This window comes from Phyllostomus hastatus, unplaced genomic scaffold (assembly GCF_019186645.2).
Source record: "Phyllostomus hastatus isolate PE091 unplaced genomic scaffold, TTU_PhHast_1.1 phas_contig_195, whole genome shotgun sequence".
Taxonomy (NCBI): Eukaryota; Metazoa; Chordata; class Mammalia; order Chiroptera; family Phyllostomidae; genus Phyllostomus; species Phyllostomus hastatus.
In genome coordinates, this window is record NW_025333706.1 from 31,962 (window position 1) to 51,566 (window position 19,605).

Genomic DNA, 19,605 nt, shown 5'->3' on the forward strand with positions numbered 1-19,605 from the left:
CCTGAACACTTTGAGTTCTGGACCCCATTCCAAATCCCTATTTGTGGTCCCCCTCTTGGCTGCACCCTGTTACACCTATATCTTTCACTTTTTCTTATATCAAGTGTTCTTTATATATTATGGCATTAATAATTTATCTTGAAGGTGCATTGCAAATATTTTCTCAATTTAACATTGGTCTTTTGACTTCTTTGGTATCTTTTGTTATTTATATGTATGTGTATAAAGCGAGTATGTATTTTTAAAAATTTTATGAAGTCAGCTATGTCTCTCCACAGTTTCTGGTTTTTAGTTTGGGCTTAAAGGTCTCACAGACCCCTGGCTTTACCCATATTTTCTAAGCATTGTGTATTTTGCTGTTTACCTTTACTTTTCTCCACCTGTAATTGTGCATATGGTATAATAGGATCCAACCTTGTTTTCTCAGAGAAATAGCTTCTCCTCTGAGCCAAGGCCACCTGTGTCACAGGCGAGTGACCAGCCAGTGACCAGCAGGACCTCCTCTGTCCCACAGTTGACTCCACTGCTCTCTCTCTCCATTCCAATGTCATTACAACAATGTCCTGACTGTTAACTATTTTCTCTTTAGAGTCCAAATTCTGCATTGCAGTAGCAACGTGGCAATCTCACCTCCAGTCTGTTCCCCCCTTTCTCCTGAGCATGGTGGTCCGTTCCCATGATGGACTGGGGTGACCTGGGAGGTCACGTGGAGTGATGGAAGCACCGGGGTCAGAGAACCGCTCACCTGCAGTCCACACCCTAATTTCTGCCTGAGGAGCAGATAGTTTCTGGCCTCTACACGTCTGAATTTCAGGGCTCTCTGCTGCTGCAACCTAGCTCACTCTAATGCAAGTGTGCTTTGGACCACAGCAAACCAAGGGCAGAAGGGCACACAGCAAGATGGAAAGGCTTCTCCCCACTAGGAGTTGTGTGCCCTAGGGGCATGACAGAAAAGCAGAATCGTAGGCCAAAATGCAAGTCCAAGTTTTTTTGTTAGTTTGTGTTTTGAGACTTTTCATGAGTTTATTTGAGCCAAACTGATGACATATGTCAGGGAGCAAGATCTCAAATGCTCCAGAGAATAACCATTTTGCAGTTTCTCTGTTGTTTTGCAAGTGGGAGTTTTAACCAGCGGTGAATTGGAAGCACCTAGCAGCATGAGGAGCAGACCAGCAGCAGCCCTTTACCTGGCACTGGCTGCTCTTCCCAGTCTCACGTCCACATCTCACATAATGTGCTTCTCTCACCCTCCCTTGATTCATAATATTGAAACCCTTACTCTTGGCTTGAAGCAATTCAATATAAGACTGCCTGGCACTAACCCAACTCTCCTCCCACTTCCCAAGTTTCCTAGACAACGGCCCTCCAGGTCCTCCCCCACCCCCCAAGCCTCATGTGCGCATGCGTGCGCACGACACACACACACACACACACACACACACACACACACACACACACACACACACACACACACACACACACACACACACACACACACACACACACACACACACACACACACACACACACACACAGAGCCGGGTGCTTGCCTTCACTACCGCCTCCCTTCGCCCTGCAGCCTTGGGGATCTGCTCAATAGAGTGCCCCCCCCGCCCATGCAGTCCCCCGGACCTGCCTTCCGGCCTGTAGACACTGGTCTTCCTCCTCCAACAATGCCTCTGATGTATTTCCCAGCTTCCAAAACTAAGTGGAATTTCTGGACCTACTGTTCACGTTGCCTCCCACTCTCTTCATGCTTAGTGGATTTTTTTCTACAGTGCCAGTTGCTCAGAACCATCTCAGTAACAAGGGCAGCCAAGTGGTGTGTAGGACAGTGGCTCCCAAACATCAGAACCCTGGAGAGAGGACTCTTTGCCAACCTTTTCATCTCAAGTACACGTAAACTGACTATAAAATTCTGTGGCACACCAAAAAATACATTATTTGCCGATCTGACAAAAAAAATAGGTCTAATTTTGATTCATTCTCGCCACACAGCTATCCTTGTGTTGACTGCTGTCATGTGTTATCTGAAAATCTAAGGGAAAAGAGGTCAGTGCCCCTTTTAAAAATTCTGGAGGCATGTCTGTTGAAAATCGCTGCTCTAGGGCTTCCAGCCTCAGAACTGAGAGAAAATAAACTTCTGCTGTTTGAGTCCCCACTTCCCTTCTCTGGTGCTCAGTTACAGCAGTCCTAGGAAATTAGCAAACCACTCTGCTGGAGAGTTCTTTTGTGTTATTCAAGAGCCCTCAGAACTGCTGGCTGAGCCTCAGCCCTGAGATACTCACTCATTCCTCCATCAGGGAGACCAGCCTTCCAGATGCAAAGCCCCAACTCCTGTGCTTGTCTTTGCTTGAACCGCAGCTGTAAAGCTTCTGCATAAATGGCACTTGAAACAGTTGCCGCTACTGGAGAAATAGTTGTCTACAGCTGGGTAGAGTCATTATTTTAACCGTGAAATGGACCATCCTCTGAAAGAGCAGCTTTGCCAGATTTCTACTCTGTGGGGGATTTTGTTACAGAGTGCTTCTCAGATTCCCACTCACCTTAGTGGTTCAGGTCCACAGGCAGAGGAGCCAGCATTTCTTGAGTCACTCCTCTTGGCACTGAAACAGTTTAAGCGAATATACATCACTCCGGCCATTTGTCACATAACCAGTGCCTGGGAGCCGGTGGGATGAGTTGCCAGAGTTGCAGGAGTTGCAGGAGTTCCATCAGAAGAGGACTTTGTAGGGAAGCTGTGACAGGCAGGAAGGAAAGGGCAGCGAGATGGGTCCCAGAGAGGGTGGCCCCCAGTGCGAGCAACCAGCACACTGTCCTTCAATCCTGTGAGCCACCCTCCCCTTACTGCTCCCCACAGTGCTGCCCTCAGCTGTGTGCTTAGCCCTCCACAGTGTCCGACTGCCCAGAGTGTCACTCCCTCAGGACCCCTCACTGACACAGGGCCTGTTGGAGGCTCTGGGGCCTTTCTTGTCACCTAGTGTAGATGTGCCCTACACTCATGTGGTGAATACACACCATTTTCTTGCAAAGTCTTTTGATTTCTCCTATATTTTCAAGTAGAGAATGATGTCGATAGTTTTGGACTTGTGCACAAATTTGTTATAATGCCATTGATTTCTTGCAGGATAATGAAGAGGGTTTTTCAAAATGTCTTTTTAGGAGAAGGTGGGTTGTTTTTCACAAATGTTATGAGGCTCTCCACAAAATTTTTCACCACTTCTAAATTCTTGCTTTCTGTACCCAGAGTAAAGACAACTTTGCTTAGGCACCTAAGGAAGGAAAAGTTCTCTTGCTTTTTTCCTGGACAGGATCTGCCTACAACCCATGGGGCCATCTAAGATTTGCTCAAAGATAGAGATGCCAGTTTCAGGTGAGGCAAAGAAACCACTTATTGTGTTATGGGGAAGGGAAGCAAGCAAGGAAGGAAGGAAGGAAGTGGGGAAGGGGGGAAGGGAGGAAGGGAGGGAGGAAGGAAGGAAGGGAGGGGGCGAAGGAGGAAGGGAACATTGACTGAGCACCTACAGTACGCTCAATCCAGGACTATGCTCCTTGCATTCATTCTCTCATTTAATCCTCTCAACAGCAGCTTCTGCTTTATTCTTCTTCCTAGCACTGCTCAGTCAATACCAGACACTTTGTATGGTTATTAAATAAAATAAAGTCCTCTCCTCATCACCTCCAAATGTGAGCTCCATGATGACAGGGACCTCTGTGTGTTTCACTCACTGCTGTATCTGAAGCACCTGAACTTCCTAGAACATAGAAAATATTGGGGGAAAAAAGTTTGTTAAAAAATTAATGGCATGACTTAGATATTATCAACATCTTCTGACGTTTAGGGAAACTGGGGTTTGGAGAAGTTACAAAACTGTCTGCGATGGATAAAAGTTTACATGTCACCTTGCCTGGGTTATCATGTCCCGTTGTTTGGCCAAGCTCCAGTCTAGGTCACTGTGAATGTATATTTCAGAGGTGATTAACATTAAAGTCAATAGATTTTGAGTACATCGGATGGGCTCCATACTATGGGTGGGCCTCATCCAATCAGTAGAAGGTCTTGAGAGCAAAGGCTGAGGTTTCCCCCCAAAAAGGAATTCTGCCTAAGACACAGAGACCCTGACTGAGTTTCTAGGCTGCTGCCGTGATGAATCTGGACTGAAGCGGGCCACATCAGCTCTTCCCTGGGCTTTCCATTCAGCTGACCTACTCTACAGGTTGTGGACTTGCCACTCCCTACCATCATGTGAGGCAATTCTTTAAAATGAATCTTTCTCCCTGTCTTTCTCTTTTGATGGATAGATAGATTGATCGATGTACGATAGATAAATAGATAGACAGACGAAATAGGATATAGACAGATATGGGTGCAGCACAGGTGTAGGTAGTATAGGTACAGGCATCCTATTGGTTCTGCTTCTCTGGAGAACCCTTACTCTCCCAGCTCATACACCTGTTCAGTGTTAAACGTAGACTCATGGTTGATTCAGTCCTTACAAGTGTCATTCATTATGTTTTACAGGTGAGGAAGTCAAAGCTCAGAGGGAAGAGACTTGGCTCAATTCTCACACCTAAAAAGAGTCAGGTTTTGCACAGGGGTGCGCACAATCCTTGAGCCTGGCGTTCCTCATTGATCAACGGTCGGCTCCCCTGAGAGGAACAGGTGCAAGCCCATCAGACTCCATCACCGAGACCCTCCCAACAACATCCTCACAAGCGCCTTGAGAAGGGGAATCCACAGTCACAATGACAATGATGACCACGACAACTAGAGGCAGCATTGGCCATGCTCTGTCACTTTCCAGGCACCCTTCTGGCACTTTCTTCTCCACAGTGGGGCTGTGGGGCTGATCAGATGAACAGAGCATGGTCTTTATCTGGAGGGGATGCAGAGGCTGTACATCTGGAGACTGAGTTCTTTGGATTTTCACTTGCAAGAAGCGCAATAGACAGTTCTTCTGTGGCAATGCTTGCCACCACCCACTCACACACAGTACAATGGAGCCAATTAAGCAAGGAGAGTTGTCAGCTGCCATCAGTTGTTTAGGGTCTCTAGATCACCAGGCCGTCCCAGAACCCTCAGACCCTCACACCCCTCCAGCAGTCTGCCAGTTGGCCTGGAGTGGGTGGTGCTGAGGGAGAGGTGCAGGGGGCCCCTATGTGAGGACATTGTGGTCAGCGGCTCTGTTCCTGGAGCATGGCCCTCTCCTGACCCCTCTGTAGAGGCTCTTCACTGGGGCAGCTTTGGGCCCAGACTGCACTCCACTGCCGTGCACAGGCAGCTCACAGGGCTTTCTGGGGAGCTCCACACATACGAACACGGCGTCTACCAGCTATTCTGCACAGTGCCAGGAATAGCATGGCAGATAAAGCATGTTTCCTGCTGCCCAGGGCCACTGTCTGTCTAGGAAGGCCCACGTTCAATGACCAGCACACTCTGGACCATGTACAAGTAAGAGCTTGCTGAGGATGCCACCTAGAACAGCCAAGCAGGGCACAAACCGCACTCAGTGGGTTTCAGCTCCAGGTGGAGGATTGCAAAGAAATTTCATTTTCTTACTTAGAACTTTCAATATTTTCTCGAGTATTTCTTAGTGAGCAAATGTCACTTTTATAATCAGAAAAGACACTTAACGATCTTTATTTTAACTGTCCTCCAAAACTGAGTATTATCTTTCACATTTTTTTAGACTCACCCAAGGACATGCTTATTGATTTTAGAGAGAGGGGAAGGGAGGGAGGAAGAGAGGGAGAGAAACATCAACATCAATGTGAGAGAGAACTATGGATCGGTTGCCTCTCAAACACACTCCAACCAGGGACCGAACCTGCAATCCAAGCATGTGCCCTGAGTGGGAATCAACACCGCAAGGCAACCCTGAGCCACACTGGCCAGGGCTTAGTATTATCTTTCTTTTTAAACTTTTATTGGTCTGACAGGCCAGGTGAGGGAGAGACAGAAACAGAGAAAGAGACACACAGAGAGAATTTCTTTGAATTTGCACATCTTTGAGTACTGGTAAGGCGATAGATTTTGCATACGGTTATTAGCTTTTTGCATTTCTTCTTTTTTGACTTCCATATTCCTGGGTTATTCCACCTTCTTCCTTGTTTCTCTCCTGATCAAGGTGTAGAACCTACTTATATATTAGTATCTTTAATCCTATGTCCATCACATACGTTGCAAATGTGTCTTTGTCTTTAAACTTTGTTCACTGTTTTATCTCAGGGCATACGTCTTTATGGGGACAAACCTCGTAATCTTTCTGTTTGTGATTTTTGCTCCTGTCGTCAGAGCCGGCAAGGTCTTATGCATCCCAAAAGGTCACATGGATGTTGATTTCTACGCTATTTTCATAGTTTTATGTTTTTATTTTTACCACTTACGTATTTAAGCCATTTCAGATTCATTTTGATGTAAAGAATAAAACACGGATCTTTTCCCCTAATTCTAACAATCAGGTTGGGTTACCACTTTCCCACTTTCTCCTCGACTGTTTTTAGGAAGTTGAATAAAGTAGTGCGAATTTTTGCATGATTCTGGACTTCCCTATTTGTTCCACTAATTTGTTGGCCCAAACAAAAGTGCCGTGCTAATTATAACAAATTTTATTATATATACTAAAAATTTCCTAAGTCACATTCATTTTGTTTTTAGAATTTCCAAGCTTTTTTCTGTATTTATTTATTTTTTTCGAATGAAATTTAGGGCTTTTTTTTTTTTTGAAGTTCCAGTATAGAAACCTTGATTTGCAATTTTTTAAATTTCTGAATTTACAAGCAATAGTTAGGCTTCACATTCTTAAAGGGCATGGATTTCCATTTCAGTGGAAAATTAATGCCTAAGAACACGGACTTTCTAACTACAGGGTCAGGGTTCAATCCCAGCTCAGAAAGCTTCTTACTGTGTGACCTTGAGTGGGATATTAAACCTCTCTGTGCCTCAGTTTTTATATGTGAAATGTGGATAATGAGTAGCCATGTCATAGGATGACTGTGAAAATTAAATGAATGAATGCTGGTCAGTGTTTAGAATAATGCCTGGCATGCTCATTCTTAAAGGAATGACAGCTTTTCATATTTGTTTTTTCCCTCCTAACATTTTGTAGTGTGCTCCATGTTTGCTCCACAGAAGAACACTGGGAGGGTTGAGTGAGTTACTATGGAGAGAAGACAGAGCCGCACATGCCCCATGGTAAATGCTCACTTATACTGTCTCTTTAACACCAAATGATGGAGCTACCTCTTTCTACCCCCCACCTGTCACCTATCAGGGTCATTCCAACTTGAGCAGTGTGGGAACAAAAAAAAAGGAAAAACACTCCTTTGGGACAATGGCCACTGTTCCCTGGACACAAACCCCCACTTTCTTGCATTTCCAACCTCAGTTCGAGTCTCTTTGAGAATATATAGTCTCGGTGAAGGAGAGATGCAGCCCAGGAACTTCAGCTACTTCCTTTTGTTTTAAGTTTCATTCCCAGCTGATGCTGTGCTTTCTGAGTTTCACTGGAATGGAGTTCTCCCACCTCATGAATCTGTGTCTGTCAACATTGTAAGAGAAACACTCTGAGACCTTTGTGTACAGTTGTAGCTGTAACTCTTTTCACTACAGGAAAATCACGGCATCAATCTTCAATCCCTGTGGTTCACCAAGATCAACAAATTACTGTACTCACAGTATACTCACCGTGCTCACAGTACTCACAGTACTCGGTGAGTTAACACAGGATACCATAATCAGCACCGGGTTGCAAATGCCTTCCATCAGTCCTCTGCAACTGCAAGTCTCCAGATCAAAGATATTTCCAGCTCCACTCACCTTCATTTGTAGCTTTTAAGGATTTTGGGGCCCTGGCTGGTGTGGCTCAGTGGACTGAGTGCTGGCCTGCAAACCAAAAAGGTCACCGGCTCAATTTCCAGTTGGGGTACATGCCTGGGCTGGGGACCAGGTCCCCGGTTGGGGGCATGCAAGAGGCAACCCATCCATGTGCCGCTCGCACATCGGTGTTTCTCTCCCTCTCTTTCTCCCTCCCTTTCCCCTGCCTAAAATTAAATGCATAAAATCTCATTTAAAAATGGGATTAGTTGGAATATAGATAATGAGCAATAGCAGCCAGCCTGCACACCTGGATTGTCATGGATTTCAAGAAAGACTTTTTCTTCTCATTCATTTCAAACAAAAATGAACAGAAATTCACACACAAGAAAATTCCATGTGTGCTAAAACTTGAAGCTCTAAATTCTAATGGCAGCTGGCTTACGGATCAATATGATCTTAGTTAAGTCAATCTTTTTAAACTTAATTTTCACTGTCTGCAAAAGGTCATAATAATAGTCTCACTGTAGTTTTGATACTTTATACATGACAATAATTATGCAACCTCCATCATTTTCCATAAAGATTGTATTAGTTAACTATGGCTGTAGAACAAATTACTTCAAGACTCACACAGCCTCTGAGTACAATAATTTGGGAGTGGCTCACCTGGGTGGCTCTGGCTCCATGTCTCTGATGAGGCTGAGTCAAGCCGTCAGCTGGGGCTGCAGTCTCATCTGAAGGTTTACCTGGGGCCAAAATCCACTTTGAAACTGTTGTCACCAGCCATCGGCTCCTCCTGACTGTGGCCTGGCGGCCTTGGTTCCTCCCCACATGGGCCAACCTCTAGGGCTGCTCTTGAAATGACAGCTGGCTTCCCCGACTGCAAGTGAGTGGGGGCTGGGGCAGCACTGAGACAGAAGTTACAGTGTTTCTCCTGACCTAATCACGTAAGTGACGTGCCATCGCTTATACCGTATACCAATAAACACACAGACCCACCTGGACCATGTCAGAGGGAACTCCACAGGGTATCAGAACCAAGGGATGGGGTTCATTGGGGGCCACCGTGGACGCTGTCTACCCCAAGTACCATAGAAATACTTAGCTATGGAGGAACACATAGAGAATAGCGGCTAGCATTAAAGAAGAACCAGAATCAGTTACATTTTGCAAAACTGGACGTCAGCCACCACTTGCCCTACAAACCCCTTTATCAGCAGCCAGGTCCTTCACAGTGACCAGCTGCCTGCCCAGTGGGAGAATTTGCCCTTTATTGCCAGAGCCATGACCCCAATGCTGAAGAAATGATGAAAATACACCCATACTCCCTGATCCAGAGAATTGCTCAGGGTCCCCAGAGCCTTCTGATCAGCCCACCTGTAGCTTTCCTGACTGCACCACCCATCCCAGTGAGTGCGGGTCAGCGGGCACCCCCAGCAAAGGGCATCTGGCCTCTCAGTGATGGAAGCCAGGGTTCTGACCACAGGAAAAAGCCCTCAGTTTGCCTGTTGATGACTGCCAAGGGCAAAATCAGTGTCACCTGGCCTGACCGGCGTCTCTTTCTGTATTGCTGGGCAGGCATGCTAAGGGAGGTGGAGGAAAGGTCTTGGGCCAAATAACACAGGAGACTTAAGGGCAATTTGGTTTAGACCTCAAGGGTTTTCCTGTCCTGTTTGAAAGAAAAGAATACCCAATGGCCACATTTTGGGGGAGGCAGTGAGGGGACAATTAGTAAAGCTAAGTTCTATGGCACGGAAGACTTTGAACCTAAAATATGCCTTTCCACTATCCTCTGTTTTTCTCTCGATCTTCTTTAAAATGAAGATTTCTGGTTACAGGATGAGTCCTTAAATTCAATACTTTTAGAAAATCCTTGATTTTTGAAATGGCCAAAGGCTGAGAGATACTGTTATAACGAATAATCTGATTTAAAAACAAAAATAAACAATGCACTTGCTCCATGTTTTCTTTAAAAATTCTATCATGAGAAAGAGAGGGCAACTGAACATCAAGCCAGATAGGCTTCATGTCCCCGACGCCATGTTGAAATGTTCAGGGCTGGGGGAGCAGTCTCATTCAGACCTGCTCCTAACCTCGAGCTGAGCAGATTAACTGCAGGAGACCCTTGTGGGGTTCTTTGTGGGTACAAAGCTGAATTGAAGACACGATCTGCCTCAAATAAGTTCCCCTCTGCAGAGGCAGATAAAGCCACCCCCAAATAACTGACCCACGCCTGGTCAAGAAACAAGTTGATCTGGGAATTCCAGAGGAGAAAGCATCAGTAACTATTGGGGAGGTTCATTTATCCTACCTGCATTTTGAGACCTGCTATGTGGCCAGCAGGGTGCCAGGACACAGGGAGAAAAACTTCAGTCCCAGAGAAGAGGTTCTGGATCCCGGAAAATCGACAGGAGGAGAACCCGGGATTGCAGTGCGGGGACGTGCACAGGAGCAGGCCTGTGCGCAGGGCAATGCAGTCGGATCACAGGGAAGCCAATTCTCTCCAAGGGGCTAATCAAGCTCTACAGAGGGAGTCGTGCCTGGAGGGAGCGCTGAACGTGAGGAGAGGGTGACAACTGGCCAGGGGCAAGGAAGTCATATGGGGAGAACATTCCAAAAGGTGCTGTGTGTACAATAATGTAAAACATAAAGCATCCCAGCATATTCTAAGAATTACAAGGGCTTTCACCGTTGTTGGATTTATAGAATCCAAGGGAGAAAGGCAGGCAGCAGAAGGGCTCATATACATGTGAAGGAATACGAATTCTTTTCTGCAGACGATGGGCATCTACTGAAGTCAGGGAACAAACCTCAGAGAATCCGAACAAAGCCAAGGCCACATTTCCCAAAATGTTGCACACACAGATACAAGTGGGCCTACAATTTCAGAGGGTCTTTGGAGTCCTGGGGTATGAGGACGGGAAGCCCCTGATTCAGAACCCCATAGACTCACTGCTGGAATTCAAGCTACAGAAAGACTGTCAGACCCTCACTTCAGAACCTCGATCCAGGGGGCAGAATGGAGGGCGGGTCACTGTGAACCAAAGCAGAAGCCAGAGGGAGGCCGGTGCCCAAGTCTCCACACTAGTGAAGGACGAGAGCCCAGTATGCATCCAGCACTATGACATGTCCTTGCTTCTGACATGTTGAGCGCATTGCCAATTTAGTAATGGCTATTGGGAGGAAAAGAGAACTCCAGATTAAATGCAATTGCTTTGTAATCTAGTGTTTTTCACTGAGGATTTTTGGCTGAGGCAGTGGAAACCGACTCTGATTAACTTAATGTATCCTGGAAACCCTGGGTATCTCCAAGAAACGATGGGGAGGCTTGCACACGAAGTGAGAGAGGGCGGGAATGGGCAGGCACCGGCACACCCAGGAGGCTGGAGTCCTGAGCTGGGAGGGCCCTGTGTGTCCCCCCCCCCATGGCTCTCTGCCGTGGGAGTGAGTATTTCGTACTTGGATCCAATCCCTCCATAGCCATGAGCTGCCTCAACCAAACCACGTGGAGTGGTGAAGAGCAGAACCGTGAAGCGAGGGGGCGGGGAGCAGGTACCACCATTGTCAGATAATATAAAAAAAATTTAAAAAAAATAAGAAGAAAGAATGATGGTTATTTAAAAAACAACAGATTTGCACCAAAGTGACAAAAACACACATTATCAGCTCCGACCCTTACATTTTCTCCTTCATTAACAGATACTTCCTGGTTCAACAAATATTTATTGATCACCTACTATGCGCCAGGCACTGGGAATGACAGATGTGAAAAAGTAAACAAAACCCCTGCCTGCCCCGGGCCTTGCACCCCAGTGGAAGGTGGACTCTCACACATCTTCAGGGTCGGACTCTAAAGATCCTGGTTGCTTTTGGCATTCACAGGTGTGCCTGGAGTTAGGTGACACTTGCCATAATCGACCCAAGTTTTGGACCTCTTTGCCACTGTTAGGATCACCAGTACAGTTGTGAAGTCCATTGAAGAACCTATATTTTCATCCATATTTCCTATTTAGTGGAGTCCAAAACCTCACTGTCTCTCTGACTACCTTGAAGTCACCTGGAGCTTTCTGAAGAGGGAATTGGCAAGCCTAGGCAGAGCACGAGTCAGGCATGGGAAACATGCCTCTGTCCTCTACCTTCAATTCTGATACTGGGTGGTGCACACCCAGGCAACCTTACATGCCGAAGGTAACTTGCAAGATGCATCATGATGTGACTTTTCAGCAAAAAATCATGGACACTCAAATTTAAGTTGAACTCCATCCCTTTGTGTCACCACCAACACAAACGATGGAGCTATTGCTCCTGCAATGACACCACAATTCACCTCCTGGCTGGGTACCAGCCTCTGGGTTTCAGAAATGTCAGATTGTGGACAATCGTTGGTCTTAGAATAGGCAGTGCAGTACAGTCAGTAAGCAGGTAACCAGAACGTATCAGGAACAGGCTGACAGGAGTGTTCAAGGGTGTGTCACATCGGGCTTCTCTCCGTTGGACCAAAGTCAGGTCAACAGAATTCCCATGTTTCAGGCTCCCAAAGCTGCAGGCATCGCAGAGCAGGGAAGTGAGCAGTCCTGCTCTGACAGTTTTCTCAGGCCCGCCAGCTCCCTGTGATGACTGGGTGTGATGAGGCAAAGTGCAGTCATCCCCCCCTTCCTCCTGCTGAGCCCACTGGGCCCTCAGGCAAGTGTCCAGACCTTGCATCCCTTCCCTCCAAAGCCTGGAAGCCCGCAGGTCTGAGCACAGACTGAGGGAGGCACAGAGTGGCAGGGTTTGAGGGAGCGGGGTGAGCAGCCTGACCCAGGGATGCGGACCGTCCAGGGTTTCTTGGGGAATGCAGAGTTCCAGAGAGCTAGGGAAAACTGCAGGGTAATTGGGGCGGCAGGAAGACTGGAATGCAGGAACATTCCTTGCAGGCTCCCATGACAGGCTCTGCAGTCTGGAGGAGAGACACAAATATTTGTCTGGTTGCATAGTTCGGGCAGCTGAACGTCAGATCCGAGAAACCCAGTCTTCAGTCTCTTTCCAGGAACTATGGCCCCTGGTGCGCCCCGCCCTCTACACCAGATTTTCAGTCCACCCTTTACTATTTCACTTTACATGCTTCTGGGGACTTTGTTAGAAATTCCAGTCCTGCCTTGAGCCCCAGTCAACCTACGGTTAGTGTGTTCCTCTGAACGTCACTGAATAACTGTTCGCTGCTTTTAGGAGTGATCGAAGGTTCTCCTCCCCACAGAGGAAGGCCCAAACGGGCCCTGTCGGCACAACTATCAGTGTGTGGGGAGTCCCACTGGCCAGCCCTCTGCTCTTGGCTGCATGGGTCTCCGCTTCTCCCTGGAAAGGGAGGGTTTCCCACCGTTCCGGAATTCTCGAGTGTGTTTGCATCTGTGCACGAGAGCCAGCCACTGTGCCCTGTGCTTCTCACACTGCTCTGACCAGCTGTTCCCAATCAGCAAGGTTTCAGTTGGTGAGTGGTCCCTTCCCTTCCGTGGGGTGCAGGGTGGCCTGAGCCCTCAGTCTGAGGTCCACATGTTCCATGGGGCCTGGGGACACAGGAGCCATGCATGGATGACCCCGTCTGGGCCAGTTAGAGAGTGAGCGCACCCGCTGGACCAGGAGGAATCAGGAAACCATTGGGGGTGCACCTGCACTGGGATAGCCTACCAGCCAGGGGGAGCGCATGAGGTGCTGCTTGTGAGGTATGTCTCATTACAGTGTGGCCACTTCCCCACAGGCCCCAGGCTCTGTCCTGCGTCCAGGAGGAGAATTCCAGGGACTTGAGAACTTGGGTGGGGGAAAAAAAATTACATCTTCATTTTCACTCATTTGTAACTACGTTTCCTTCCACTATGACTGTGGGTAACAAACCACAAGAGCCTCAGTGCCGCTTGTGCTTTGTCCGCATTAGAAGGCTCAGTCGTGTCATCTCGTCCTGAATCACTGTGTGGGCTCGTCACTGTTAGCATTACAGTCACCCTCAGACCCATTGCTCGGGCTTATTCACTGCGTTAATAAAGAAGCACCCATGTTACCACACCACAAATTTATTTCTTATCCTCTAAATGTTATTTTCAATAAAGTGGTTCTCCCCTGTAATCACAAGTTTTGCTTTAAGTATTATTCTGAAATGGGGTCATGCAGTGGCCTCCCTCAATGTGTCCCCCATATTACCGGACCTCACCAACGCAGCACCACCTTCCAACTGCTCCACAGTATCTTGTGGATCCATGAAAGGCCAGGTAGCCATGAGCACAGAGGGAAGAAGGCATGGGAGCTCCTCCCAAGGGTTGGGGTTGCTGTAAACAGCGACCGTCTCACCTCACCTCTTGGGTGGGTTTCCCTCCAGATTGATTTCTGTCCTCCATTGGGCTACACTACGCCCCCTGGCGGCCCCCACTAAAACAAACGACATTGACTTTCTGTCCCCAGGTCGGCTTCAGTAGAATGCAGATTTAGGGTGTGGGATGCATGAGGCTACAGGATCCCAAGCTCGTGGCAGTTAGCCTAAAATCTGACCTTTCTCGGGGGCTGGGGGGGGCGTATCCACGGCAGCATTTCTCCAGCTGAAGTGGGGAGGGCATAATCTCAGAGATTCACAGGTCCTCCATGAGGTCTCTAAAGACCGACGACATCATATGATTGGTAATCTTTGAACAAGTGTATCATTACATCTTTGAATCACTTATTCAACTGCTGGTAATCTGGCACCTTTAGGAGAGATCCCAGAGCCACAGCCGCATGTATGTTTGTGATCGAGTTGCCAGCAGGTGAGGACTGATCATAGCACAGATATAAAGTGCAAACATCACATTCTTGCCAAGAGAAGACCAAAAATATAACAGCAGCCTTGAAGAAGTCCTAGTGCAGAAAAGGAATAAACAATCATGTCATCACACAATCGGCGCGGTTCAGGTGTGCAGGCTCAGAACACACAAGGACCACAGTGACCTCCGAGGCCGTGGCTGAGTTGGAACAAGCATAACATATTGCTCTTTCATTTTGTTTCTATTCAACTCACACTTTTTACAGGGTTCCATTAGAACTAGCAGCATAAGGTGTTTTATCAAATTGGTACATGTTTGTTCCAGTTATTATTGCAGTGTCACAAATCATTGGACACTTGGCAACTTAGAACAGTCAGTCATCTTGGTTTCTTCTTCATTCTGCGTGTTGGGACTTCGGGAATGGCTTCACTGGGTGGTTTCCAGGGGGACCTGGAGTCATCTGAAGACTCATCAGAGTCATACTTCCAAAACAGCGCACTCGCGTGCTCACGGTGGGCTGGGAATGGAGTCGGGGCCATCCTCTAGGACACCTAAGGTCACCTTCCCAGCACAGCAGACTCAGGCAGGTTCAATGGCAGCTAAATGGCATTTCTGACCCTGCATCCCCAGTGGTGGCTCCACCACCACCCCCTCTCCCAGCCGGCTCAGACTCAAGGCGGGGGAAGGCACTGGTTCCACCTCTCCATGGGATGAGTGTCACAGAATTCAGGAGGTGTGTTTGAAAATCCACAATATTTAATGTTAGAGTAAACACAAGTCAACAATAGGGACCTTGGAAGGGAATCCTTACATTACTTGAATTTGTAAAAACCTGGACTGGGGACCACAGGCAACTGACTGGAATTCCAGAGTGTTCTGAAGGGCTAGATCTCCTACCTCACAGTCCAGCAGAAGGTCAATGAGCTGACCACTTCTGTGGAAGGCTTCTGTGGGTCCTCTTAAACTACGGTTGTGAGTGGAGCAGAGAGTGGCTGTGTGAAACAAACTGCATAGGAGGAGGAAATCTTCTAGAACAAGTGTTTGGACTCCCTCCTTCAAAAAAGAGGTGGTTAGAAGGAAACTACAACACTCTAATACTTACCTAAAACTCTACAGTATATTTGTATTTTCACCTGATTTGTCTCACCTCATTGTATTTCACCAATAACTAAATGTATCACCAAACATAGAAGCCATGAGTTTAAGATGTGCCTGGAAGACTCTGGGAAGCATCTTCCTTCTGTCATACATAAAAAAAAATTAGAGGGAGGAAAATTCATCTGAAAGGGAAAAAACCTCACCAACTACCAAAGAAACAAACAAACAACAATGCGCAGAATTATTGGGTTGGTCAAAAAGTCCATTTAGTTCTCTCCATAAAATAAAAGGCACATTTTTCATTTTCACCACTAACTTTTTTGATTTGGATATTTTGAGGATGTCAGCTATCTCCTTCTATGGGCTTCTAGTGGGTAGAGGCTAGGGATACAGCCAAACATCTTCCAAAGCACAAGACAGCCCTGCAATAAAGAATTATTTGGCTAAAATGTCAATAGTACCAAGAAACTTCGCAAACCACTTTGACATGTTCAATCAGTCACAGCACTTTCTCCATACACTGCACAAATCTTTTTTTTTTTTTTTGCATTTCCATTGCGTTTTTACCTTTCTTGAAATAGTAAAGCATAATATGCCAAAATTTTGCATATTTTTCCATCTTCAGTATTAAAATGGCTGCACAAAATTCACTAATTTTGATAAGCTTTTTTAAATCCACACTGACATGACAGCTGTCACGATACCATCGAACAAAATTGTTTCAAATGAAGTGGAAGACAACTAAGCACTACCAGAGCCATCGTACAGAAGAAAACTAAACGAACTTTTTGGCCAACCCAATAAATGCATGCAGTCTAAGAAACCAGAGGTGAAGTGAGGACCCAAGTATTCAGACCACAGTCTAGAGCCGAAGTGGCAAACTTTTTCTATAAAGAGCTGAATGTAAATATTTAAGGCTTTGCAGAGCAGGCCTACCACTGGAAGAGCTAGACGGAAAGGATGGGGTCGAAAAGTCATTCGTTTCTTTATTTAAGGAAGAAAACACATCGCCTGCCTCTGGCTTGCCCAGGCCTACTCTTCGATCAAGGATCCAGTAGACAAGCAAGTGCCGCTGCCCAGGGGCTTCCCCTTCTAACAAGGAGACAGACAGAGATGAGATCAAGGGTGGTAAGGACACAGGCCAGACAGGGTGTGATAAAGCAATGATTTCATCCAGAGACTGGAGGCCTTCAGCTTGGGGAGGAGCAGTGGCCACTTCCATTTACAGGGTGTTTGGAAACTCAGAGGGGAAATAGGAAGGGATGGTGGGGGATGGGAGGGGGGGGCCAGGGGAGAATTCTGGGACTTTTGGAAGGTGGATCAGATGCGAGGTGAGTTGTTGATCTGGGAGAAAGGATGAGGGGAAAGAGATGATATGGAGGATTTCAGGAGAAAGGAGCTAGGTGAGGCTGTAGGGGCTTAGATCCAGCGTTCTTGGTGGGAGCTCAGAAGGCTCCAGGTCAGTAACTCAGGGAAGGTGGGGTGGGGCTGCAGAGGCAGAGACGGTGGCCACGCTGGGAGGGAGCACCCAGGACTCTTCCCATTGCTTCTGGGCCCTAGGGAAGGAGACATTAAGGACATCGTGTAGAGATTACGCAGGGACCATGTTGGAGGTTTGGGGAGAGGGAAAAAGTGACACACAAAGAGTAAATGAGATTGCCATATGTCATGGGGTGTGATGAGGCCACACCAGGATCGTGGTCACTGTAATGAGGCCAGCATGTGGGCTGTGTGTTCTCGGAGCTGGAGAGCCAGGGGTTTCCAGGTAGAAATGACATGAGAGGGGGAGAGGGAATGACTGAGGACTCCAGGCTGGGAAGGAAGTGACATCACAGGCTGCATGTGTCTCTGAGTCTGGGTGAGGATCAGGTGGTCAGGAAGAGGACGTCAGGGCATCTCTGTGAGTTCTGAAACCCTAGGAATCAGGACAGGACTGGTGTTGGAGAGCAGAGCATGTGCCAGGAAAGGAAGCACCAACCAGGGCCCTGAAGACAGATGCAGCAAGGATAGGGTGGTGGGGGTGAGCATCCATGACGACAGACTCATCACTGGAGGTTTTGGAGAAGAGGGGAGGGAATGAGCTAGAAACAGCATCAAGGGACCAAGATCCAATTCCCCACGTCCACGCTCTGTGGTGAGGGCGGAGGGAGGGAGACCTCTGGGGCAGGAGCCGGAGGGGAAGGGAGCCTTGAGGCACAGTGCAAAGGCGGGGTTTTCACTTGCACTGTATTAAGAGAATTCAAATAATTTATTGTGATACTAAGAGAGTCTGTTGATGTCTTCCTATAAACCCGGGAAAATAGCTTGACATATAGGCTCTGGTCATGTTGCTTATTGCTGTAACTGAAAAATAATCTGACCCAGAAACGTCTTCATATTCACCACTGGCCCATGGGATCTAATAGTCCCTGGAGTCTTTACATTTTATTAAATATTTTGAGGGAGTCCTTTTGGCAGGCAGCAGGTTTTATCCCTTGTAGTGTGCTAGCCATTGGCCACCACCAGGAGTCAGTTTGCTATGGAAATGACCAGTTAAGTGAGTTTGGGCAGAGAGGCAAAAGTCGATAATGAAATAGAACTTTGCATGCGAAGGCGAGCCTGCTCCAAGAAAGAGAAAACATTTTTCTGCAACAATTTGTGAGACAGTCTCGAAGGATACAACAGTTGTTCTTAAGTTTGTCATTTTGGCTTCAATCAAACAAGCATTTACTGACAAAATTTTCTATATCAGGATGTAGGTAGAACTCTGGAGAAAGGCACAGTTCACATCACGATGGAATGTGGTTGCTCTGACCAGTGTGGCTCAGTTGATTAGGCATCGTCCCGCAATGCTGAAAGTCACTGGTGTGATTCCCATTCAGGGGACACATGCCTGGTGTGTTGCAGGCAATCAGGGACTGGCAGGCCCACTCTAGATTCAGGGAGATGGAAGAAAATGTACGGAGCCATGGGGTTGCTTACCACACCTTTATTCACGGGTGGGGGAGCCACACATACTGCAAGCTGCAATTCTCTCTGCTTGTCTCTGCATGGCACACTGCATGTCACCTGTCCCCTTGCATGTAATGTGTCGTGGCACCCAGCATGGAGCCCCTACCTGCTTAAGTACTAGAGACAAACAAAGCTGGCAAAAAGCCAAAAAATTAAATGACATAGCATGATTCTGTGCATGCAAGCCCACTTCATGTTATGGGAACCGTTTGTTGGGCCCAGTCTCAAGTCTATGAGAACACTACTCATCAGGCCATTCAAGGTTATGGGAAAACTGCTTCCTTTAGCTAGCCAGACACCTGGGTGAGGAAACCAGACAGCCTCCATTTACCCTATACCTGGGTTGTGGGTGCGGTCCCCTGACAGGGCACATACGAGAACCAACCGATCGACGTTTCGCTCTCACATTGATGTTTCTCTCCCCCCTCTCTGAAAAAAAACAAATAAATACATTTTTTAAGAGAGATAAAATGTGGTAACTTCAACAAGAAAGATATGAACACGGTGTTGTGGGAACATGGTAGAAGCATTAGCAAGGAGTAGGATGGAATATTCCTAAGACGTTGGAAAAAGCTAAGAAGTTGTGTTAGTCAGATCTGGCTATGTAACAAAGCTCCATAGACTGAGTGGCTTGGGCAACAGACATTTATCATCTCACAGTCCTGGAGGCTGGAAAGCCCAGATCAAGGTGTGAGCAGGGTTGGTTTCCCCTGAGGCCTCTCTCCTTGGTGTGTAGACTACTGAGTTCTCCGAGTCTTCATGGCGTCTTCCCTCTGTGTGTGGCTGTGTCCTCATCTCCTCTTTTTATGATGCTGATGATATGTGAATAGGGCCCACATGGATGCCCTCATTTTAACTTAATCACCTGTTTTCTCCAAATACAGTTATATTTTGAGGCTTAAGGGTTGAAACTTTAGTGTATGCATCTAGGGG